Here is a 27035-nt window from a genome sequence, read left to right on the forward strand (position 1 = left end):
CTGTGTGAAGTCAGGTCCGGCTGAAATTTGTGTGACCTATTTACCAGTAAAACTACACTTGTTACAACTAAATGCTTCGGGTGGTCTCTCTCTCTAAACCAACACGCAAGAGTAAGAATTAACTTAACACTTTACTTATCTCCTTTTTGCTTTTTTCTCTGTAAAACTAAAAAACAGAAAACATCATATCATATAAAATATCAAGGTTACAGCACTGGTGTCAAAATTCTTGAAACAGTTTTTTAGAAAATCTCGAATCTAGAAAAACCAAATCCAAAGATAATTAGGCCTACTAGAATACTTTCTCTCACTCTGTTGGTGCAGCTTTAAATGTGACATAGTTTCCATGGTTTCCCTGGTCACCATTAGTATTTGAGAAGCTCATTCAGTTAAGAGTTGCTCATTCAGAAGAGCAGTCTGTCTTTCCCACTCTGTTTAAGCTTGGCCCACTTTTGCCTGTAAGTTTGAAATCCTCAAAATTTGAAGCTCACAATTTCTGAAAAAGCGTTTATAAATGAAGGCCTTATTCCAGAAGCATTCTTTCAATGTTTGGATTTTTTTAATTACTAAGTCATGTTTTAAAAACCACCTAAAAGAGACGACACCTCTATTTATAATATTACTGGATATGTTATTCCTATCTAAACAGTCAGAAACTGACCAATACTCCATGCAAGCCAAATAAGTGCAATCTTTATTACTCCATGTATAAAGTTTGACGTCAGGATTTTTCTCTCTTCATACATCAAATGTATTTTTTTATAAATATCATCAGACTGGAAGGTGAATAATGTTTTGCATTCGGAGGCCACCCATAAAACACCCATCTGAAGAACTGTTTAAAGCACCCATCTAAAGAACTGTTTAAAGCAAATGCTGAAGACACGTAAAGTACCAATCTGATGAACTATCTAATATATTTCTTTATTTATTTTGTTTGGGGCTCACTATGGAATGGCAGTTTAACCATATGGTGTTAGGATAGCAGTTTAAGCGTGTGTTTCTAACTCTTTGCTCTTTAAACTCTCCAGCTTTCTATTCCACTCCAGTCATTTTACAAAGCTGATTAATCTAAATCAAATCAAATCAGTGTAATCTACAGTGGTGTATGATTTAATGACCCAGTTAACAAGCGTTAAGCCCCCCCCCCCTTCTACCTTCTTCTGGTAGTAACATGCTTTTGTGTGTTGCTGCATGAGTTATCCAGTGTGTGTCCTTCCACAGTTACATTGTAATACATTCAATACAACTGCTGTAACATAATTATCAGTATGAGCCTGCTTATGAAGAGGGCCTGTTTTATATGGGGGCGTAAATTGGAAGAGAAATGTTGTGTTGATTTTACACATTGATCTTCTTCATCTTCTGGACATCTTGAAAACATCAGATTACCTGCCCGTTCTTGTAATCATATGCATAGGGTAGTGACATTGTAGGAACTGAGTTAAAAATGTTTTTGCGACAGGTAGTTGCAGTTCCTCCGGGATAACCCCAAACAGTGCCACAAACGGGCCAGGGTCAATCTTGTGGTTTAGAATTCCAGAGAGAGTCTCAAATACTGAACGCCAGAAAGTAGCAAAACGTAAGACCTTGGCCTTAGCTTCACTGTTGGCACGCCGTTCCATCTTGTTGCAATGGAAAGAAGCTGCCCCACCCAAACACACCCACTGGGTCAAAGATATACTGTCTTTTCTCTCCTTAGAGAAAATTAGATATAGTCTCAGAGGTTCAGTGAATACATTCTATAAGATCTGGAGCCCTTTTAGCCAAGATTACCGTACCCGCTCTATTTTCCTATCACTATTGTTATCGTCATACTGAGAAGGTGAGTCTGGCAGTCATGTTTTCTTATAACGTTTTGTCGAAAAGTATACCATATTTTACTAATTACAAACTGGAGTAGATTACTTAATGAGATTTGTGTAGACTTTTAGTTGCCCCAGGCGAGTTTGATTCGCACCACTTTTGACTCAAATTCGAGTGTTCCGGAAATTGTTGCTTCGTGGTTGCGTGTGACCTGTACTCACATACACAGCACCACAGGTGACCAACACAAAGTGGAGTGCAACAGCCACAAACCCACAAGGGTCACAACAAGTAGACCACCTACAAAGTTGCTGCTATTCCAACAACAACACACAAGACCCAAGTGAAGTGAACTGCCACCACCACAACACAAAATGGACACCACGTGGTCTTCACCCACATACACAAGCTACCGTGATGGATGCAAGAAACCAGCAACACACAAAGTGACCTAATCATGTAGTGGGTGTGGCCCTCCAATCCAAGATCCACTGATCTCTGGAGTGACCACATCCCACAAACAAAAAGGGCACTACACAACTGATTAGCTGCAATTCAAACATGTAAGAGCATCAACACAAAAGTGGCCCAACCAAACGTGGACTGCAACAACCACAACGCACAAATGGGTCACACAGTAGTCATCACTACAAACAAAATGTTGCCAGCTTACACCTAAGCTGCAACCAAACAGTAGTCATCACTACAAACAAAATGTTGCCAGCTTACACCTAAGCTGCAACCAAACAGTGACCCAACAAATGTGGAGTGCAGTATCCACAACTCAAAGGTCACGCACCACAAGTCACTGCTCTCAATACAATTTCAAATTTACAGCATCACAAGACAAAATGACCAAATAACAAGCAGAGTCACTGAAAGATCACCCCGTTGCTGTGCAAAGTGCAAATGACTGGACTCAACCTGTAGAGATGCACCCCAAGCTGCCTAACAAGATGGCTAACTAGCCTAGCTAGTCTTCAGTGGCGCCCCGGGAGGCTCCTTTAAACGTTGAGCTCTGTAAGCAGGCAGCAGACCCAATACAAAGCCTACTGCCCTACTCAGAAAACGTACCCACGTCCAGGTATACCACCAAAAATAAAAAAGGCAAAATAACAAAGTGGCAAGACTCTATTGTCTTGCCCGACGGCTATCTAATCACGATGCTCTCAAAACTCCAGGTCACTCAGATAACTTACCAGTCACAAGCACTTAACAAACAACAACAAATGATCTAACAAAAAGATGACCACTACAACACAAAGGCAATTAGCTACTCACAAAACCTTACAAACATTTACCTCATGGATGTTCAATCCCGGACGAGCCCCCAATTGTTACGCCCCAACTTTAGTGGCCCTATGGGGCGAACAAACATTCCACCACTGACCCAAAACAACTACGAAAAACACCTTTAAAAAGTATCAAATCCATAGGATTTATTAATACCATCACTCCATCACTCCATCACTACATGACTACATGACTACATGACTACATGACTACACTCCACGTGGTGTCCATTTTGTGTTGTGGTGGTGGCAGTTCACTTCACTTGGGTCTTGTGTGTTGTTGTTGGAATAGCAGCAACTTTGTAGGTGGTCCACTTGTTGTGACCCTTGTGGGTTTGTGGCTGTTGCACTCCACTTTGTGTTGGTCACCTGTGGTGCTGTGTATGGTTGTGGGAAAATGCAGTAACTTCGTTCAGGTTTTGTTTGTTCGTTCCCCTCATGGTGGTAGCCATTTTGTGTCTTGTGGGAGTGGGACCCACTTTTTATGGCTACCTGTTTGGCTGCAATCCTTGCATCAAGTAGCAGCAGCTTTGTTGGCCCTTTTTGAATTAACTTAGACCTTGTTTGTCATAACGGCAAGCTTTTTGATTCCCCTCTGACTTTAAGTTAACACCTTTTTGTAAGAAGTAGTCCCTATTTTTGTTTTAGAGTACAATGATTAAACATTTGTACCGTCACAGTGAACTTGTTAGTCTTATTGTATGTGACTCACTGTTTATTCATTGTTTTAAGGGTGGGGGTGTTACGACCACATGTGTTGTGTTCTTTGTCACTTTCCTTCCCTTTTCTGTAGCTCCGCCCAGGTTGTGTTCCCCCTGATTGCCAGATGAGTTGCACCTGGCCAGGTGATCAAGCAGCAGATAAAGATTCCAGTTCACTGCTGCAGAGGAGAGGCTTCTAAGTAGGGGACTGCTGGTCTTGCTGCCTCGCAACTTGGGCTTTTGTTGTACAGCTATGTGTTGATGTGGTTGTCATGTAGTCATGTAGTCATGTAGTCATGTAGTCATGTAGTCATGTAGTGATGGAGTGATGGAGTGATGGTATTAATAAATCCTATGGATTTGATACTTTTTAAAGGTGTTTTTCGTAGTTGTTTTGGGTCAGTGGTGGAATGTTTGTTCGCCCCATAGGGCCACTAAAGTTGGGGCGTAACAATCATTCCACCACTGACCCAAAACAACTACGAAAAACACCTTTAAAAAGTATCAAATCCATAGGATTTATTAATACCATCACTCCATCACTCCATCACTACATGACTACATGACTACATGACTACATGACTACATGACTACATGACTACATGACTACATGACTACATGACAACCACATCAACACATAGCTGTACAACAAAAGCCCAAGTTGCGAGGCAGCAAGACCAGCAGTCCCCTACTTAGAAGCCTCTCCTCTGCAGCAGTGAACTGGAATCTTTATCTGCTGCTTGATCACCTGGCCAGGTGCAACTCATCTGGCAATCAGGGGGAACACAACCTGGGCGGAGCTACAGAAAAGGGAAGGAAAGTGACAAAGAACACAACACATGTGGTCGTAACACCCCCACCCTTAAAACAATGAATAAACAGTGAGTCACATACAATAAGACTAACAAGTTCACTGTGACGGTACAAATGTTTAATCATTGTACTCTAAAACAAAAATAGGGACTACTTCTTACAAAAAGGTGTTAACTTAAAGTCAGAGGGGAATCAAAAAGCTTGCCGTTATGACAAACAAGGTCTAAGTTAATTCAAAAAGGGCCAACAAAGCTGCTGCTACTTGATGCAAGGATTGCAGCCAAACAGGTAGCCATAAAAAGTGGGTCCCACTCCCACAAGACACAAAATGGCTACCACCATGAGGGGAACGAACAAACAAAACCTGAACGAAGTTACTGCATTTTCCCACAACCATACACAGCACCACAGGTGACCAACACAAAGTGGAGTGCAACAGCCACAAACCCACAAGGGTCACAACAAGTGGACCACCTACAAAGTTGCTGCTATTCCAACAACAACACACAAGACCCAAGTGAAGTGAACTGCCACCACCACAACACAAAATGGACACCACGTGGGATTTATTAATACCATCACTCCATCACTCCATCACTCCATCACTACATGACTACATGACTACATGACTACATGACTACATGACTACATGACTACATGACTACATGACAACCACATCAACACATAGCTGTACAACAAAAGCCCAAGTTGCGAGGCAGCAAGACCAGCAGTCCCCTACTTAGAAGCCTCTCCTCTGCAGCAGTGAACTGGAATCTTTATCTGCTGCTTGATCACCTGGCCAGGTGCAACTCATCTGGCAATCAGGGGGAACACAACCTGGGCGGAGCTACAGAAAAGGGAAGGAAAGTGACAAAGAACACAACACATGTGGTCGTAACAGTCTGTGTGTTTATAATATAAGCCGTCGTTCAACAAGGATTTCTCAGAGTCATGAAGTCCGAATAGAGATCTGTTATTACACTGCATCTGTTTGGGAAGCGGCTCAGTCTAAAACACACTTAGTCAGTATACTTCTTTCACTATTGAAACTTGATTTATTTTTTATTTATGTTCCAATTTCGACCTGTAGGTCCAAGATATAAGTTATAAACTGTGATCCATCTGTGAATGAATACCATTTTATGGTTGTTACAGTTAGGACAAAGACCTAGTGTGTGGATATAATCGTCTCTGCACCCTTAAGGCAGACAGTTGTAAAATATGTGAACGAGTAGGCAACATGGATAAGGGAGATTTGTTACAGAGTTGAAATATACCCTTATTTGAATTATGTGAATTCTCCCCAAATTACTTGTATGCTATTGTCACGGTCTCCAATGTATTATGGTTTTAACAAGTTCAAAAAGTTTCCACATTCGCTACAGTGTAAGCACGAGGCTCCGCGGCTGCAAGTGTGTATGTAATTTTACTTTGACACATTATTTGGGTTTTTTGCGCTACCGTAGTCAGAGCTACTTTCTCTCTGTTGGAGTTAAGCACGCGTTGGAAGCGCGCCATGAATAATTCGATATTTTAATACATGATTGAATAAATGTACTGTACATATGAGTTGTGTTTACTGACGCTCTCAAAATGTAATGCTATACAGCAATTTGCAAGGGTTTTAACCGAGATAATAATTTTGGCGTTAACCGCATGAGTTATAGAGAGCATTGTCCTGCTTTTGTTTTTACGATACTTTAGACCTGGAATGCAGTTGCAATTGCTGAAAAATTCATGCAGTGTATTTTTATTTGTGAGTGCAGAAACGTGGTCAATGCATAATGTAAATGTTAAAGAACTAATAGTTGTACATTTTGAAAGAGTTAAGAATTGTTCATGCTAAAATCTATAGGATCACCGGGTGCGCTATTTCAACTCTGTGTTTTTGTTTTGCAGATTTTGTGCTTTTGTTTAAATTCAGATAAACGTCATGCATTTTGATTTCTATGCATTTATTGGTATGCTATGCAATGCAATGCAAGTGCAAATATTTACATATTAGATAAAGCACTAATATTATTCAGTGCAAATATTTACATATAAGATAAAGCACTAATATGATTAAGTGCACATATTTACATATTAAATGACCTGAATCAAAATGATGACTCCATACAATGGGAAAAAGTGTGGGATTTAATTATAGAATCCTCTAAGAATCCTGACCACCAAAAAATTCAGATGAACTATATACATAGAACCTACCTGACCCCAAGAAAACGCCATGCAATGAAGAGCTCTACCTCTCCATTATGTGATCTGTGCACTGGTGGTCATGTGGGAACATTTATGCACATGTACTGGTATTGTGAGCCTGTGGCTCATTTTCTGGAAGATGGTGACATCTACACTATCAGAATTGTTAGGGAGGGACTTACCTTGCACCCCCACAGCCACACTGTTGAATATTTTTCAATTTCCAAAATCAGAAAAAAGAAAAGCATTATCTGGGTTGACTGCTGCTAAAAAGATCCTAGCTCAATGCTGGCAACCACCACACACACTGACTCGATTGCAATGGCTCAACACATTTCTTGACATAGTAGTTTCTGAAATTTCTGTTGCCAGAATGCATGGCGCCTACGAAACGACGATAGCAACATGGTCTGAAATATATACAAAACAAAGTACTTTTTTCTAAGAATATTATTATAATTATTATGACTATTTTTATTGTTACTATAATTGTTCTATTTTTGATCATTTTGTTCTTAACTTTAGTTCTTCTTTTTCTTTCCCACTATATGCAACCTGACATCGAATTATATATGTCCGAATTGTGAAGGGAAGGGTGAGAGAGGTAAGGTCGCCACGGGGTGTATTATGTGTTGTGTGTTTTGTTTTTGTGCTGAAAACTTAAAAATAAATATTTGATTAAAATACACATAAGATGGTAGTATTGATATTTGGAATTCTGGGGCATGTCCATTAACTTTCGGTCAGTGGGCTACGACTGGCAGGACTTAGTAAGAGACAATCTAAACAACTAGCAAAGTTCTGTTCTGTATCAGCTGGTAGTCTTGCTGTTTGGCGTAGGAGATGTTTCTTGTATCCATGAGTCACTGTATTCAACCTCTGATAAATGTTTGAATCCTTTCTGTAAAGAATATGATTGGTGGATTCAAATAAAGAATTTAAATGTGTGTGTGTGTGTGTGTGTGTGTCAGAGATGGCTCCAGTGTCCATGCAGGCCCCGGTGTGTCTGATTGGTAATGGGACAGACGGGTGCATGAGTGTCCAGCAGGGGGCACTACAGATCCTGGAGCAGATCCAGGAGCCGGTGGTGGTGGTGGCTGTGGTGGGGCTCTACCGCACGGGGAAGTCCTACCTCATGAACCGGCTGGCTGGAAAACAAACAGGTCAGATCACAGGGGGGAAAGGCAGCAGACAAACCAGTGTGTGTGATTGGTGGAGATATGATGGGTGGGTAAACCAGTGTGTGTGATTGGTGGAGATATGATGGGCAGGTAAACCAGTGTGTTTGATTGGTGGAGATATGATGTGTAGGAACTTGGCCAAAAACACGGACCACCAAGAATGCTTTATATGAAATAGCAGATGTATACTCAGGTCAAGAGAAGCAGAGGAGGTGCAAAACTGGTGTTACTTTATACTAAAGCTTTGCCTAGTGGTATAACAAAAGACTGACTTACAAAAGGACTGACTTAAACCATTGTGTGTGATTGGTGGAGACATGTTGATGGGTGTGTCATGAAGCAAAGGTTTGCAGCACATCTCATCGTCTCTAAATGATGCTCATTCTTGACCTCTTGACCTCTCAGGGTTTGCCCTTGGTAGCACCATTGAGTCCAAAACCAAAGGAATCTGGATGTGGTGTGTATCTCACCCCTCTAAACCAGGTGTGTATGTTCACATACACACACACACACACACACACACACACGCAAGCACACAAGCACACACACACGGACCATACACACACACACACACACACACACACACACACACACACACACATATTCACATGCATGTTAAAGTGATAATATTTTTTTACACAGGACACACTCTGGTGCTGTTGGACACAGAAGGACTGGGAGACGTTGAGAAGGTGTGTGTGTGTGTGTGTCTGAGTGCAGGGGCGGACTGGCCATCGGGGATACCGGGGGAATCCCCGGTGGGCCGACGGGGTTGGGGATGGTCCAAAATACCGGCCCACCCAAAACGCCGCCCGGCCCTCGCCGGCACTGACTATAATCTATGTTTCGCTGAACACGTATAATTTACTCGAATATCTGTACAATGTGAAATTCACTGACTGAATTTTATACCATTCCTCGCGATCTGTATTCACACTCATGGTGCCTATTTTTCGAAATTTTTCTGAAGTGTCTTCTTTACTCATCTAATGTCTTCCGTCAGTCTAACTTTGTTTTAGGCGTTATTAAATGTCAATCACTCTAGCCTACTCAACACTTGCATCACTCGCTTGCAGACACCTTCAACACCCCTACACACACACACAATCACACACCCAGCATGCAACACTACTGATACCACTGATGTTCACACCCCATCGTATGTTCTGTAGGCTAATGTTCATTTCTACAATATAGTTCAGGTGCGGCTTGTCCATAAAGGCGATTAGGGCGACGCACTGCCTACGGGAAAAGGATTTTTTTTTTCTGTCGGATTCTACCACTAGACCGTCTGATCTGCCTCTGAATGTCATTGTCGAATCAGCCAACAGTCACTCAGGCAAACGTGGTGCTTGAAATGACCCCGCCCCTTTTGGGGGCAAAACTGAAATCGCCCCAGATCTCTCTCATTGATTCATGTTAAATCCATTTTTAACATTCAGTGCAACAACTCGATTCACTCTTTGAAAGTCGGCGTACTTATGAAGGTAAATTGACAACAAAACATTTAGGACTTCCTAGACCAAATTTATCCATTCAACAGGTTTCTACAAGGGGGGGAATCCTACATCCAAGAATTGGAATGAAAGAAAATCGTGGCTAGCAGGCTGTGAAGTGACTAATTCCTATATACCACTGTCACTTGTCATAGGTTTCACAGTGTGAATGTTTGCTTCTTGCACTAACACTGAGTTATTTTCTATGTGATGACTTATTTAGCTTTTGTAAGCCACTACTTTCAAGATCAGTCAATAAATATGGTTGGTTTTGACTTATATGTTGCCCCCTTCTCTATGTTGTTACTAGACATATCATGTGACCTGTTAAGCTATGTTACATCATACAACTTTTGAGACATGTGGATAATGAAAAAGTGGGATATTGTAATGTGGAGCCACATCATGTTTGCTTATGAAGGCTCCTGGATGCAACTTTCTTTCATAGCTTTCCACCTGTAACTAGCTACTCTAGCTATGTAGGTAGAGGGGAAATATTTCTGTTGTGTGATGCCATCTAGTGGACAAAAAGGTATTGCTGTATGAGTTAATAACAAATTGATACAATTGTCTTGCTTAATGTAACTACTGAATTGTGTGGTCTTTCTCTGCTGACATTCATTCCTTAAGGCTCTGTAGTTCTACATATAACCATCTGATACTAGCCCAGAGTTAAGCATATTCATCAAGCAAACTATACCTACCTTGGAGTGTTACAATAGCCAATATCATTTTATTCCATGTGTCCATCCAGGCAAATTGGTGGATCCAATCCAAATGTTATAAAAAAAACATATATGATGTAATTTCTTTGTAATCATCTAAAGTAATGTTAAGTGTATGGGTATTTTTCCAAGTAGGCCACTGACTGGTCGATACGTGCAATGCTTTGAGTGGGCAACGCGTCGTGTATTGAGTGGGCAGTGCGCCGTGTATTAAGTGGGCCGGTCTGACAGTAACTCCCGGGCCACTTTTTTCCCCCAGTCCGCCCCTGTCTGAGTGTGTGTGTGTGTCTGAGTGTGTGTGTGTGTCTGTGTTTGAGTGTGTGTGTGTTTGTGTGTGTGTGTGTCTGAGTGTGTGTGTGTGTCTGTGTCTGAGTGTGTGTGTGTGTGTGTGTGTGTCTGAGTGTGTGTGTGTGTGTGTGTGTGTGTGTGTCTGAGTGTGTGTCTGTCTGAGTGTGTGTGTGACAGGGTGGGCTTGTACCCTAACCCAACATAATGTGACAATGTTGTAAACATAGCATTGTGTTAGCATAGCATTGTGTTAGCATAGCATTGTGTTAGCATAGCATTGTGTTAGCATGTTAGCATATCATTGTGTTAGCATGTTAGCATAGCATTGTGGCTAAAATATCACAACCACCTAGCTACCCAGCACAAACACCTAGCTACCCAGCAATAACTAGCTAAACTGAACAGCAGCACTCTCACACGAATGTAAAAGTAATTCAAGAGAAAATCTAGTTGGTCACGTTTGTTAGCTAGGTAGCTAGTTGTCCATATTTGGCTACCAAGAAAACTTTCACAATTGCAAACCTGCTACTGGTAGTCAGCTAGTTGTTATTGGGTTAACTGTGCCACCTAGCGGTGGCTTTTGTATTCAATGCTGGACCCGAACCACACTTGTGTAATGCAGTGACACGACTTTATGCAGCAGTTCAGTAAACTCCATGCTGTAGTTCATACTATGACTCCGTGTGCTTTATTGTACTTGCAAACATGGTGTCAGAAGCTTGGGACAGTTAGTGACTTGCCTTATATCACTACTGACGCGAGTTAAAACGTTTTTATGAGCTGGATTCAAGGTGGCTAGAAAACGGACGAAAGTCTAGCTAGTGCTAACCCAAAGATGACGACCATAACGAACATGATTCCACCACCAGCAGAGATGAAACTCTCCCGCGACCTAGCAGCCAACTGGGATACGTTCAAGGAGGATTACATATTGGCGTCCGGAATGAAAGATAAAGAGGTACAGGCAGCAACATTGAGGAGGGTCATGGGCAGTGAATGTAAGCTTATTTACAAGCACAATCTGCATTTAACGGTAGACCAGCAGAAGGACGTTCCGAGCATTCTGGATGCGTTAGGGAAGTATTTCAAGCCCGCGAAAAATGTTATATTCGAGCGTTTTGTCTTTGTTATTTGTGACTAGGCTGCGAGAAAAGGCTGCTACTTGCAATTACGGTAAGCTAAAGGAAGAACTCATAAGGGACAGGCTAGTCCTCGGAATAGCAGATGAAGGCACACGCCGCCGTCTGTTAAGGCAGAAAGACCTCATGCTAGCCTCAGCTGTTGATATGAACTCACAGATGTGCGCATGAAGGCTCTAGCCCATAAATCTGATGATACAATTCACGCAACTGACTCTAGACAGCCTATGCGCAATGGACACAAGTTCACCAAACCGCGATATAGAGAGGGTGATAGAAACTGCAAGTATTGCGGACACCAGCACAAACCAGGGAGGGATGCGTGCCCTGCATCTGGTAAGACATGTCGCTTCTGTGGGACACCCAATCACTTTGCTAGCGTCTGTCTAAAAAAACAGTCAGGACAGTCTCGCTTAAATGCTGTCGACACTGTTGCAGAAACAGTACAGGATGATGATGAGGCAGAGGCGTACTTATATATAACCTCAGCGACTTCAACAGACAGGACACAAGAAAATAAGTGGTTTGTGAACCTAAAACTGAATGCTGTCAGGCAAAAGTGCCAGTTGGACTCGGGTGTCACTTGCAATATTATGAGCCTAAAAAAAAAGATGAGGGTGGCACCAAAAGGGAAAATGGCACCGAGCCACACCAGACTGAAACTATACTCAGGTGAGGTCATGACATCACTCGGACTGTTCAGAACACACTGCACAATTAAGGGACGTATTTACCCGTTAGACTTTGAGATTGTGGATACAATCCAATACCCTCTGTTGTCTGGCTCAACTTGTGAACGCCTGGGTCTGATGCACTTCACTATACCTGAGGAGCTGCACAAAGTCGATTGCATGCCTCCAGGGTCTCTAACTAAGCAGCAGCTTATCAGCAGATATAATGAAGTTTTCACCGCACACATTGAGTCACTCCCAGGTGAGGTCCACTTTGAGTTGGATGAGACCATCACACCTGTCCAGTGCCCACCACGCAATGTCCCGATAGCCCTCAAAGCAGCTGTGAAAGCAAAATTGGATAGACATGAAAGAGAGGGCCACCTAACCAAGGTAACGGAGCCTACTGATTGGATTAGTAATATGGTGATTGTTAAGAAGCCCGATAAGATTCGAATCTGTATTGACCCAAGGCCACTAAACAAAGCGGTCAAAAGATCTCACTACATCATGCCTACACTGGATGATGTCCTCTAAAAACTGCCCAAGGCCCGCACATTCTCACTAGTGGACGCACGTGAGGCCTTCCTTCAATGCAAGCTTGACAGGGAGAGCAGCTTACTCACCACGTTCTGGACTCCGTGGGGTCGCAAACGCTGGCTTAAACTTCCTTTTGGCATCTCTGTCCTGCCGGAAGTCTATCAGAGAAAACAACATAAGCTATTGGCTGGCCTAGATGGGATGGAGCCAATTGCAGACAACATATTGATTGTTGGCTGTGGTGACTCGAACGACGAGGCCAACAGGGACCACGACACAAAACTCATGGAGCGCTGCAAGGAAGTCAGTCTGAAGCTTAGTCTAAAGAAGCTGCAATTTAAAGGTCAAGAGGTGCGCTTCTATGGCCACGTGCTTTCAGCGGAGGGCATCAGGCCGGACCCCGAGAAGGTGAGGGCAGTTCAGGCCATGCCAGCACCAGGTGACGTCAAAGGAGTGCAGAGGTTTATAGGGTTTGTCACATACCTTTCCAAATTCATGCCACGCCTCTCTGAGGTGTGCGAACCATTGCGTCGTCAATATAAGCGCTTAGTGTCGGCAGCACCAGTTTTGAAATATTATGATGTCACCAAGCCAGTCACAGTGCAGAGTGACGCGAGCCAAAACGGTTTTGGGATGCTGTCTTTTGCAAGATGGACAACCAGTGGCATTCGCCTCTCGGGCACTTACGCCAGCAGAGCGCAACTACGCTCAAATCAAAAAGGAGTGCCTGAGCATAGTGTTTGCCTGTCAACGATTTCATTATTACCTCTATGGCAGAGGTGATGTGACTGCAGAAACAGACCACAAACCACTCATTGCCATCTTTAACAAGCCCCACTCATTGCCCCTCCTCAGTGCTCCAAAGCGACTCCAAAGCATGCTGCTCACTCTTCAGGGCTACAGCCTGAATGTGGTATACAAACCTGGCCCAGAGATGTATCTAAGTGACACACTGAGCAGAGCCACGACACCCCCACACAGCTCAGACCAGCTTTACATAGGGCAGTCAGTATGCTCGGTAACACAGCAGGAACAACTGGAAGCTGAACTGATAGACCAAGCTGAATACCTCAATGTTACAAGCCAGCGATTGGCCAAAATCAAGCAATACACAGAGACGGATGAGCACCTTCAACTCCTGACGTCAGCAGTTCTGGAGGGCTGGCAGACACTCTACTGGCCCAACATGCAAGGAGAAATCAAGGACTTTGTGGGTCAATGTGCAATGAGTTTGCTCACAATCAGCAAAAAGAGACAATGATGTCACACCCACTTCCTAAGCGGCCTTGGCAAATCGGAAGCATGGACTTGTTTAACTATGCAGGGAAGGATTTATTGCTTATCGTGGACCATTTCTCAGACTTTTGGGAAATAGAACACCTTTCTGAGCTATTTGCAGAAACGACAATCAAAAGGTGCAAGACCCAATTCACCAGATATGGTCAACCTGATCGTGTAATCACAGACTGTGGCCCACAGTTCGACTGTGGCTTTTTCCGTCAGTTTGCCCAACACTGGGGATTTGAGCACGTCACCTCATTCCCACCCACAGGCGAATGGCACGGCCGAATCTGCCGTGAAGATTGCAAAAAACATCTGTAAGCGTGCTTCGGGAGCCGGAGATGATGCATGGAGAGCCATCCTGCTCTGGAGGAACACACCGACAGTGGGCATGGATAGCAGCCCAGCACAGCGGCTCATGGCGCGCAGGCTTAAGACACCTCTACCAGTGACTGATGAATTACTTGAGCCATGTGTTGTTCCAGGTGTGAAAGAGAAAATTCAGTACAAAAGACAAGTTGCTAAACACTACTACGACAGATCTGCCAAAGACCTCCCAGAGCTACGGATTGGGCAGAGTGTCAGAATGAAGCCTCTTCCAGGTGATAGAACGGGAAGGTGGCGCCGCGGCATGCGTCTCCAGCAGGTGGCACCGCGCTCATATCTTGTGGAGGTAGATGGCACCACATACCGCCGCAATCGACAGTGGAACAGGAGGTAGAGAAGTCGTTTAGTAATCAGAGTAATCAGAAGGTTGCTAGTTCGATTCCCTGTCGAAGCGTCCTTGAGCAAGACACTGAACCCCTAATTGCTCCTGATGTGCAGTGTGCCATCAGTGTAAATGTAAAATGTGTATACATGTGTAAGTCGCTTTGGATAAAAGCGTCTGCTAAATGACTAAATGTAAATGTAAATGTAATCGAATAGACCTGCGGCCAGCACAGCCCGTTCCACCTCAGGTCTATGTGCAGCCTGAAACATCACGTCCAGCAGGGACAGCGTACCCGTTCAAGATGACACACCAGTGCCCAATAGCACGCCGCTGAGAGTCCTACAACTCTTCGACCAACTCAGGCCGCTGATCAGGCACATCTGAATCCCGCAGAGACTCCGGTGCAACCAGTGAGCTACACAAAGAGTGGCAGGCTCGCCAAACCCCCAGAGAGACTCAACCTGTGAACTGGGAACTTTCACACACTACACTACACTACAGTACACTACACAAAAAAAAAAAAAAACAGACAAGATGTTGTTGTGTTATGCTTATGCAAATGTGTTATAGGGCTGGTTAAAGCCCTGGTGAGGATTGAACATATAGCCTAAGTTTTACTTCTGTGCCTGGGTTGGTATAAAAGTTTATCGTTGGGCTTAACTAGTAAGGCCTTTAAGAAACTGTTAAAAGGGGAGATGTTATTGGGTTAACTGCTTTTGGACCGGAACCACACTTGTGCAGTGACACGACTTTATACAGCAGTTCAGTAAACTCCATGCTGTAGTTCATACTACGACTCTGTGTGCTTTATTGTTCGTGCAAACAGTAGTCAGCTGCGTTTTGTCTGTCTTTGTAGCTAGCTTGCACACCAGCTTTTCCAGAGCTAACTAATGTGTAGTCCTTGGTCTAGCCTACTTGTTTAGTTCCATAACACAGTAAACACAGAGCTAACTGATGTTTAGTCCTAGCGTTTAGTTCCATAGCCTGTTAACCGGAAATGCCCATTAGCAACCAGTGTTTCTCCCCTGTGTCATCCAAGTGGCCGTACGGTAAACCAAACAGAGCATTTCCTGTAGGTGACACAGACAATCTCCTGTTGTGTGTTCCTGGTATGAAAGGACAGTGTCCAGACCTGACTCTACTGACTCTAAGGTGGGGTAGAGAGACTAGGGAGTGGTGTGGGTGCTGGAACTTGTGATTGGTTCAGTCACTGGTGCCTCAGTATGGCTCTCTGTGATTGGTTCAGACACTGGTGCCTGAGTATGGCTCTCTGTGATTGGTTCAGACACTGGTGCCTCAGACACTGGTGCCTCAGTATGTCCTGTCCTCAGCCTTGGAGGTGATAGAGAGGCTGCTGCACTCCAGTGTTATCTATGTTCACGCCTGCTGAGATCCCAGGGAGTTTGGCGCAGATGACTGTCTATGCGCCACTCCAGACTGGCTATGCGCCATGTGTGTGTGTCTCTGTGTGTCTCTGTGTGTGTGTGTGTGTGTCTCTGTGTGTGTGTTTCTGTGTGTGAGTCTCTGTGTGTGGGTTTACGTTAAGGGAAGTTTGAACATTATTCCCAGCATGCTCTCTGATATGTGATGATAATGTGGTTGCCAGGGCGATGAGAAACACGACACCTGGATCTTCTGTCTGGCCATTCTACTCAGCAGCACTCTGGTCTACAACAGCTTGGGCACCATCGACAACAACGCCCTGGAGAAACTGCAGTATCCTTTCACACACACACACACACACACACACACACACACACACACACACACACACACAGAGACACACACAGAGACACACACACACAGACGCACACAGACAGACACACACACACACACACACACACACACATACCCATACATATACCCATACAGGATCTTGTATTCCTGCATTACATGTGAAACTGGTCACATTCTCCTGAACAGCGCCCCCAACAGGTACGTGACGGAACTGACGAAGCACATCAAGGTGAAGTCGAGTGATTATGACCAGACCACAGAGCTGATGCGGGTCTTCCCCTCCTTCGTGTGGACGGTCAGAGACTTCACCCTGGAGCTGGAACTGAAGGGCAAACCCATCACTGCTGATGAGTACCTGGAGAACGCCCTGAAGCTGAAACCAGGTGAGACACACACACACACAGACAAGCACACACAAATACACACATACAAATACATACACTAACCCACACACACACACTCTCTCTCTCTCACACACACACACACACACTCACACACACACATACACACAAACATACTCACACACTCACACACTCAGGTACACACACACACATACACACACACACACGTTTACACACACACACACACAAATACAAATACATACACACATCCACATCCACAAACACACACATAAACACACACAGACATACATACACACACACACACTCACACACACACACTTTCACACATACAACACATGCACCTACTAACAAAAAACACACATACACACACACATACACACACATGCACGTACTAGCACAAACACACACACACATACACACACAATTAATTTAAATTCAATAACAATACTATTGTCTCAAGGCGCTTTACAGAGCCCAGAGCCTGAAACCCCCTTAGTGCAAGCACAATGGCAACACGGGCAAGAAAAAACTCCCTGTTAGTCAGGAAGGAACCTTAAGCAGAACCACGGCACATAAGGGGGGACCCATCTGCTTGAGGTCGGCCGGGTGGAGATAGGAAGGGGGGGATGGGGAGGGTTGTGTAGCAGAAGGGGAAGGGAAACAACAAGTGTTGTACACAGCATGCATTTGGTAGATGTACATAATATATATACAAACATCCGGTTGTATAAACATGAAACATACAAGACCAGTTTAGTGGGTATACACTGTGCTCATAGGGTTACTGTAACAGGGGTAAGGAGAGTAGGAACAGAGAAACATGTCTGTGGTGGCAATAATATATATACTGTATATAAATGCTAGCATAGGGTATGAGGTAGAGTACGTGTAGGGTAGTATGGTGGCGGAGGGTGCAGATGGCCAAGGGTTTCTACAGGTAGATCAGGTGGAGAGACTACAGCAGCGTCCCATAGCGAAGATAGTCTAGATTAGGAGAGAAAGAAAAAGAACAGAGTGAGTGGGTTATTATAGGCATTAGCAATGTGATAAGAAAGGAGAGGGAGAGGGGGAGAGAGAGAGAGAGAGAGAGAGAGAGAGAGGCTGCCTGGCTGAGTGCATGGGAATTTTATTTAGTATTTAGTTGGCTGGTGACAGTCGCAAAACGCGCCGTGTGCTGTACCCGGGATCTGTCGCACTCCTTCACGGTACAACATACGCTGTCTGTAGCCCAGTTTTGTTGATTAGGGGGGTATTGCATGTGTTTAGATGTGTTTAGTTATGCTGGCATTTAGCATTTAGTTTGGTTTGGCATTTAGTTTGGTTTGGCATTAGTTATGTTTAGTTATGCTGGCATTTAGCAATTAGTTTGGTTTGGTACATATGGAGATTTTAGTCGTAAGCTTTTGTTAGGGTTGCAGGGTACAACATACGCTGTCTGTAGCCCAGTGTTATACATTTTTATTTTTAATTCTTGTGTGTTCAGATATGGCTGGCGAGCGGAACCCGCTTCGTTTTTGGCCCTGGGTGGGCGTAGTGTGTCCCGATGAGGACTGCTCGCCCGACCCGCTAGAGCGAGGCATCCACGCCTGGAATGCCTCCCTGCTCTTCTGCTGCTCCTCAAACTTGGCAGCCATTGTGTCGACTGCCTTACCGAAGACGCCCTGGACACAGGCCGGGGCGTCGAGGAGGGGTGCCTTCTCCCTGTCAGTGAGCTTGGCCAGTGACAGCCACAGGGACCTCTGGGTAGCCACCGCCGTACCCATCACCCTCCCCAGGGCCTGAGAAGTGCACCTGGTGAGCCGGAGGGAGAGGTCCGTCGCCCGACGGAGCTCCACCACCGACGGGTGATCCTCCCCCAGCGATGAGGCTAGCTCCGTCAGGAGCTTGGCCTGATAGCACTGTAGCAGCGCCGCCGTATTGGTTGTGCAGGCAGCCTGCCCTGCAGCCAAGTAGGCTTTCTCAGCCAGCGCCGCCTGGTGCCTGGCCACTTGCGTGGGCAGGAGGGGCTTCTGGCCGAGGCGCATCGTGGGGGAGGCGGGTGAGAGGTAGCCCGCCACTGCATCCTCGACCTGAGGGAAGGAGAGGTAGCCACTCTCACTAGCCCTGTCGAGGTGCATGTATGGGGCGAACCCCGGCACTGGGGCACGGCCCGAGTAGGGGGTCGCCCACTTCGCATGCAGCTCCTCATGGACCTCCGCAAAGAAGGGGAGGGCACTATGAGCTGGTGCGGCGGGGCCAGCGTAATACTCCCCGTCCAGCAGCGAGGACCGCACGCTGGGAGGGGGAGGGAGAGGGAGCCCGAGGCAGCTGGCTGCTCTCAGCGCAACCTCGTGGAGTTGCTGGCCCAGAGTCCGTGATGTGGCCGGGGTGGAGGCCGAACACCTTGACTCATCTGCATGGCTTCCCCGTCCAAGCTGTGCTCGTCGGAATAGTCCAGCAGACTGTCGTCATCCAGCCCGAAGTCCAGCTCCAGCTCGGGCAGGACTTCGGCTGGTGGTAGCTCTACCGCCTAGCAGCCCGCGGCAGCGACGGGGAGAGGCTAACAGGTGAAGCTGCGGCAGTAAAGCGGCCGCTTGCACTCACGTTGCCCAAGGCTGAGGGCGCACTCGGTCCTTCGGGGGTAATAACCCCGGATGGAGCCGGTGCAGCCCGCTCAGCGTCCACGCGCTCCCACAGCACGAGGCGCTTTGTAGCCTTAGCTAGCGTCAGGCTAGCACAGATGCCACAGGCAGGGTCGACGCCTGAGAGCGGCGCCTCCGCGTGGGTCCTGCCGAGGCAGGCCACGCACCGACGGTGGCGGTCACCTTTGACTCGCACATGCCCACAGTCGGGGTACTGCCTTGACATCTTTGTTCTGAAAGTAGAAGAAAGTATTAATACACAAGCACACTATTAGCAACGAACACGTTGGTTAGCAAAGCTAGCAGGCTAGTCAGAAACTTAGCCAGCTAGTCAGCTAGGATAGTGGCTACTACTTCCAAAATGTAGTTGAGTCAACGAATTTTGCAGCGCCCTGAGCTAGTGAGGGTAAAAGAACCCGAATAACTCACCAAACCGTAGAGAGCAAAAGCACACAAATCTCTTTGACCTGGTAGCGTAGAGGATATTACTCGGAGCTGGGGCTTCGTTTTGCGAAGAGGATATATTCGTGTTGCGCTGGTGAATTTATAAGCTCCTGAGGGGGCGGGCTCAGGAGAGAGCGCAGACGAATCGCAGCCTTTCAGGCGTGAATGGATAAATGCTTCGATTTGGGTCCATGACTGACGTCATGTACCATTCTGTTATATCGCAGTGAACTGCGATAAGTAACTGTCATCTGGAGAGTTTAAAACGCTACTAAACAAAGGGAAATCTACTGTATGGAGATATTTCTGCTTAGTAGTCGATGCGGATTCTGTAAGTATATCCAATGTAAGAAGTGTGAAGTTTTAATGAAATATCATTGATGCCATCCTCCTTCTACACAACAACATGGATTCAACCTCGATGGTTGGACTATGTAGATAGTTTTATAACGAACGTTGCCGTGCTCTTAAAGTTTTCTAGAAAAAACTAAAAGATCTTCAATGGTAAGACTTGTTTGTTGTGCCTCATCTGGTGTAGCATATAATGTGAGTTTTATTTAGGCATAGCAGATGCCTGGCATGTGTAATGTGTAGGCTATTTCATTCCGTTCTTGCAATGTTAATAATTTACTTTCAATATGCTTATTGGCCCTCTTGTGCGTTTAACAGCTCTTGTTTGTGTGAGCGAGTGCATTTATCTGTTGATGCCGAGTTTAATAAAGGCAGGCTATTCATAAAAAACTTACGTAAATGTGTCATTAGTATGAAGAGTTGAGACATTGACTCCGCCGGGCTCGGACAAAATATTTGAATGGCGGCTCGGGTCGGGCTCGGGCACTACTCTATCGGATGCGGGCCGGGCTCAGACAGAAAAATTCGGCCCGATCCACACTCTAACACGCACACACAAATACAACACATACACGGTGTTAGAGAGACAATGGCAGAGAAGAAGTTAGGCCAGTGGCTATGCTAGGTTGGTGTGCAGTTGATAATAAACAAACGTTTAATCAAACCATCGTGTGGTCGTGAGGATATTACACACACACACTCTCTCTCACTCACACACTCACACACATTGTTACAAAACACACACACACACACATAAACATATTCACACAAACACACACACACAAGTACACACACTCACACACAAACATACTCACACAAACACACAGACAGTTACACACACACAAACACGGATGGTTGAATGAGTGTTGTTGTTTGTTTTGAATAGACTCCTCTGAGTTCGAGAAACACAATCAGGTGCGTCGGGGCCTGAGGGACTTCTTCGCGCCGAGGCGCTGCTTCACGTTCGACCGCCCGGCCATTGGCAAGAACATGAGGCGCATGGAGGAACTCACGGACGCGGACCTGGACTCCTCCTTTGTGGAGGAGGCCCAGAAGTTCTGCAGATACATCTTCAGCAACTCCAAGCCCAAAGCCATGAGGGGAGGCCTGGGGGTCACTGGCAGGAGTGGGTATTACTATCACTAATACCCCATGGCTACTGCCCTAGTGTTAATGCACCATCACTAATACCCTTGCTTTAATGCCCCATCGCTAATACGCTTGCTTTAATGCCCTATCACTATTAAGTGAATAGGTCATCTTTACTTTTTAGAATGTATAGTAGATAAAAACAGAACATGACAGAATTAGCAACACAAAACTGCTGCCAGTGATGAACAGAATAGCCAACATATATGACTTTTGCTTACAAATACACAGATGCAGTAAAAAAGCAAATATTCTCATCATCACATGTTATGTGGTTGGTCTGGCCAGTTTTGCACAACTTAAAGGGGAAACTCAACCCCATCACCATGACAACCATCACTAATACCCCATCACTAATACCCCATCACTACTGCCCTAGTATTAATGCCCCATCAGTAATACCCTAGCTTCCATATCCATATACCCTATCCATTGTTCCATGGTATCCATTGATTTTCATAATTCAGTTTCCCTTTTCGGTAAACCATTCTACATATTTTGGATGAGTGTCACATGTGTGCAGTTTTTCAACATGCTATGTAAAAGTGAATAGGTTACCTTTACTTTATAGAATGTACAGTAGATACAAATAGTATGTGACAGAATAAGCAACATGAAATTGCTAAACAGTGATGAACAGAATAGCCATGGTTATATGGGCGTGTGTGCTAGTTAGGGTTAGCTGGTCAGTAATGTGTGTGTGTGTTAGTGAGGATTAGCTGGTCAGTAATGTGTGTGTGTATGTTAGTTAGGTTTAGCTGGTCTGTAATGTGTGTGTGTGTGTTAGTTAGGTTTAGCTGGTCTGTAATGTGTGTGTGTTAGTTAGGTTTAGCTGGTCTGTAATGTGTGTGTGTGTGTTAGTGAGGATTAGCTGGTCTGTAATGTGTGTGTGTGTTAGTGAGGATTAGCTGGTCTGTAATGTGTGTGTGTGTGTTAGTGAGGATTAGCTGGTCTGTAATGTGTGTGTGTTAGTTATGGTTAGTTGGTCTGTAATGGGTGTGTGTGTTAGTAAGGGTTAGCTGGTGTAGGTGAAACGGGGTCTCATTCATTTTAGTATTTAATATTTTATAATTAAATTACTATAATAATGGGAAACTTTAGTTGTATCACTATGCTACAGTTTAAGTATGGTATCACAATATCATTACAAAATCTACAACACTTCATGAAACAACCAGATAAGTGAAGGCAATCTTGGTTGGCGGTAAATGGCTTTCAGTGAAATATTGGAACAACAACAGGCAAGACAATTGTTTGAGTCTAAATAAACAATTTATTAAAAGTAACTAACAGTAATTTGTGGCTAATACTAATCAGGTATAATCACATAAACAATTGAGTATAACAATGGACAAGGCACAAAGTGGAGTTGGGAAGTTGTCTGTTCAGGAATACAGAGGAGGGGCATGAGAGCGTTCCTCGTCTGCATGTGTGTGTGTTTGTGTGAGTGGGTGCGCACTAAGTGGAGAGAGGGGGAGAGAGAGGGGGGCTGTGCGCAAGTTGGTATGTGCGTGAATGATGTATTGCACACTCATCTGTGTTATGGGCAACTAGGTTGGTGGTAGACAAAGGGTGCATGAATACTGAGACGAGACAAAAGATCTCTGACTCGAGGCTAGCCTAGTGAGAGAGAGAGAGTGAGGGAGAGATAGATGGTGCATGCACTATCTATCTAATAGATTAGCAAAATAAAACAAAGCAAGATAATGTGCGGTCACAGACCGTGCAAACTGTGAATTACCAATTGCGTATTGTTATGTTTGTACACTTAACTAACAAATAACCATGCAGGAGAATATAGTTCACGAACTCTTTACTTTAGGAAAACAGGATCACTTCAAGCATCACTGTAAAACGCAGAGGTGTAAAAAGTACTGAAATGTTGTACTCAAGTGAAAGTACAATTACTTTGATGAAATTTTACTTAAGTACAAGTAAAATTACCCATCTAAAAATCTACTCAAGTAAAAGTAAAAAGTAGTTCATTTAAAATGTACTTTAAGTAAAAGTTACTTAGTTACTTTCAACAACTTGATCGGGGCCGCTCCTATATAGTGCAAAAAAGGACAAGGGGTCATAAAACCAATACAAAAACTAGTTATTTTTAATTAAAGGAAATCTTTAGAAATATAAACATGTCAAACATTAAACATTAAACTGTCAACACAACATTTAAGAACTTTTGGGAGGACATGTCAAGACATGAACCACAAGTTAAAATGCCGCTGATTTTCAAGGTGTGTAGAGTTCATCCGGGCTCGCTTTGCAGTAAACAGCAATCCGGCACAGCCGAAGATTCACTCGCCGAAGCAGGTAGGCCAGTATTGAGTTTCAGGGACAGTTTTTTGATATTCTGAAAGGTGTTCAGCAGATCCAATTTGACTGAGACACAGGCTAGGTTCCCTTCTGACTCCCCTGTACCTTCTGGACTTCATTGAGGAAAATAAATCATCTTCCTCTGATGAATGTTATCCAACTTGCTTCAGCCTCTACCATCCGGTCAAGATGTTGTCTGACATAGACTAGACCTGTAGAATGACAAACAACATTTCTGACAATTAAGTATTGAGCTGCCATCAAGAGTGCATCTTAACACAGAAATAGCTATAAATAGCTACTGAGATGACAGACCTACAGTATATATACAGAATGATAACATTATTTTCTTTTTCTACATGCATCACAATTCATAATCCTCAATTCTTGCTAACCGAGAGCCCTGAGCATGAACATGAAATACGTGCACGTTGCAAAGCCACCACATCGTGATAAATTCGAGATAACGACATACACATTGACATCGACTAGTCCAACTGTCTGACAACGATGGTGTGCGCATTCACATCGTTCCTGTTTCAGGGCATGGGAGGCAGCCAAATGATTAGCCTAATATCAGTTTATACGGTGTATCTTATTGCTGATGACTGATCTGCAGTTTTTAACACAATATGAGAGACTGAACATAATAATGCTATGAACTGAAACGAATGGAAGACAGGAATGGAATTATTATTAGTCTACTGGATGATGGCTGTTAACAGAAGGATGGGTACATGAGTGTATAGCTAGCCTAGCTAGCTAGCTAGTTGACGTTAGCATACTTAGGGTGGGTGCAAGTGCTAGCCAAAATGAGGCTACAAGTGCCATGACACACATATTTTGCTTATTGTAGCAAAGCTAATAAACAACAAAAACGCTGTCTGAACTACTAATGGAAAGGGACAAATACTGTACTTACCAACACATGCTTGCGCAGATTTGAAGATTCATTTTATTAAGCAGAAAGTTCTGTCTGGCGGGGCAGGCACAGCTTACACAGCATTATATAGCTGTTGCCTCTTTTAGGTTGGAAGGCAAACTGCTTGCTGAGTTTCTTCATCTTCTTTAATTTTAACTTGCGGAAAGTTCGGTGCTTCAGCTTGTTGGTCGTCCACAGCTTGTTGGTAGTCCGCACTATCATCTTCCTCCATCTCTATCTTTCGTGACTTGACACCGGCGGCTTGCATCGACTCCATCATCCTCTCTGTGCAGCATACACCACTGCAGTGAGAGTTGTCGTGCGCGATTCCTGGCTTTCGGTTTCCTTTCTTGAAATATGTTTTTTGTTTACTCAGTAACGGATGTAATTTCCAATGTAGCGAAGTACAATACTTCAGTCAAAATCTACTTAAGTAAAAGTAAAATTACCGATTTCAAAAACTACTTAAAAATTACAAAGTACACAAAAAAACTACTCAATTACAGTAACGTGAGTAAATGTAATTCGTTACTTTACACCTCTGGTAAAACGGTATTAATACGTGGCTCAGGTAAAACATAGTGCCGCATTACTACACATAAAATAGTTCCTGTAACAAGTAGTTCTTTGAACATAACACATATTTAAATATTAAATGAAATAAAACAACAATACTTTCACACATAAATTAAACACACATATAAGACTAGTCTATGCCCAGATGTCAGCCTTACTTGAAACGCTCTTGCTTAGCGATCAATGGAACGGTCTTCCAATGAAGAGCGGAACGCAGGTTCTAGGAAGATGCCGTGTCCTTCTCAGGGACTCAGGGAGGCCTTGTTGGACGTCTGATGGGTCTCGAAGGATGCAAAGTTAATGTGTCAATGTGGAAAAACGAAAAGGGAGCCTGTCGACTTCTCTTACTCAAAAACTGCTGGGCTGCAGTATAATTCTACCGGTATAAACTTAGGTAGCAACTAAATGAGTCAAAGTATCTTTGGAACTTTGGCCAAAAGTTTGATATGAGTCGTGGCTGCGTGGTCGAAGTTTTCCTGCAGATGGGGGTACCTCTTTAATGAATGGAGTTCACTGTTGTAAACCCACCGCGAGAAAAAAATAATTTTGATTCCGGTGCTGCTTTAAAGGGAAAAACGCGTCACCTTTTTACAACCTTGTTTAAGCCAATGCTGTCCCAATGAAAAGTAGATAAGAAAGTTAAGGTGATAAGAGAATTGTGGGTAATGTAGTCTATGGTGGGACTAAACCCACACTGTTCTGTAATGGCATCTCTGTTGTCCTGCAGTGCTGGGCAGCCTGGCAGAGACGTATGTGGAGGCGATCCGCAGTGGGCAGGTGCCGTGTCTGGAGAGCGCAGTAGAGTCGCTGGTGATGATCCAGAACGGCCGCGCCATCACAGACGCTCTGCAGTTCTACCGGAGTGAGATGGAGAGCTGGGTGTGCTTGCCCTCCGAGACACAGGAGGCGCTGTCTGAGATCCACGCTGCCGCAGAGAAACATCTTCGTCAGAGGATCCTTTAACGACCACGACCACAAGTACCAGCTGGAGCTCATGGTACACACACACACACACACACACACACACTCACACACACACACACACACATATACACACAATCACAACACTCACACACACACGCACACACTCATACACACTCATACACACACACACACTCTCTCTCTAGTATTCTCACCCAGGCCTATGACTGTCAGTGGAGTTAAACTAGTATTCTCACTCAGGCCAATGGAGTTAAACTAGTATTCTCACCCAGGTGCTTGAGTCTTTAGTCTAAGGTCTTTTCTGTGTGTGTGTCTCACTCACTCAATCACTCACTCACTCACTCACACACACACACACACACACACACACACACACACACACACACAGAGACACACACACACAGAGACACACACACACACACACACACACAGCCTTTAGTCTCAGGTCTTTTCTGTGTGTGTCTCTCTCTCTCTCTCTCACACACACACTCAGGGCCGGCGATTGCTATAGGCGAACTAGGCGACTGCCTAGGGCGACAAATGGGTTGGGGGCGCCCTCTAGTGTCGCCCTTGGACCTACTTCCCCTTAATCATAGTTAGAATAACAAGCAAAATAAAAACATGTTTATTAATCATGATCATCCGAGGGCGCCCCTTCAGCCCTACGTTTACTTTAACCTGATTTTTAGATTGAATTGATGGTTATTGTCGATAGGGGGGGCGGTTGCGTTAAGTTACGTTACGTTAGTTATGTGAGGGCTCCTGCACATT

At 44.4% G+C, this 27035-nt stretch overlaps 1 pseudogene; it reads left to right on the forward strand.

The window, feature by feature from the left end:
- The first annotated feature begins 7784 nt into the window (after window positions 1–7784).
- The window catches only part of LOC122129455, a 31434-nt pseudogene continuing 12183 nt past the window's right edge, over window positions 7785–27035 (forward strand).

This window comes from Clupea harengus, unplaced genomic scaffold (genome assembly GCF_900700415.2).
Source record: "Clupea harengus unplaced genomic scaffold, Ch_v2.0.2, whole genome shotgun sequence".
NCBI lineage: Eukaryota > Metazoa > Chordata > Actinopteri > Clupeiformes > Clupeidae > Clupea > Clupea harengus.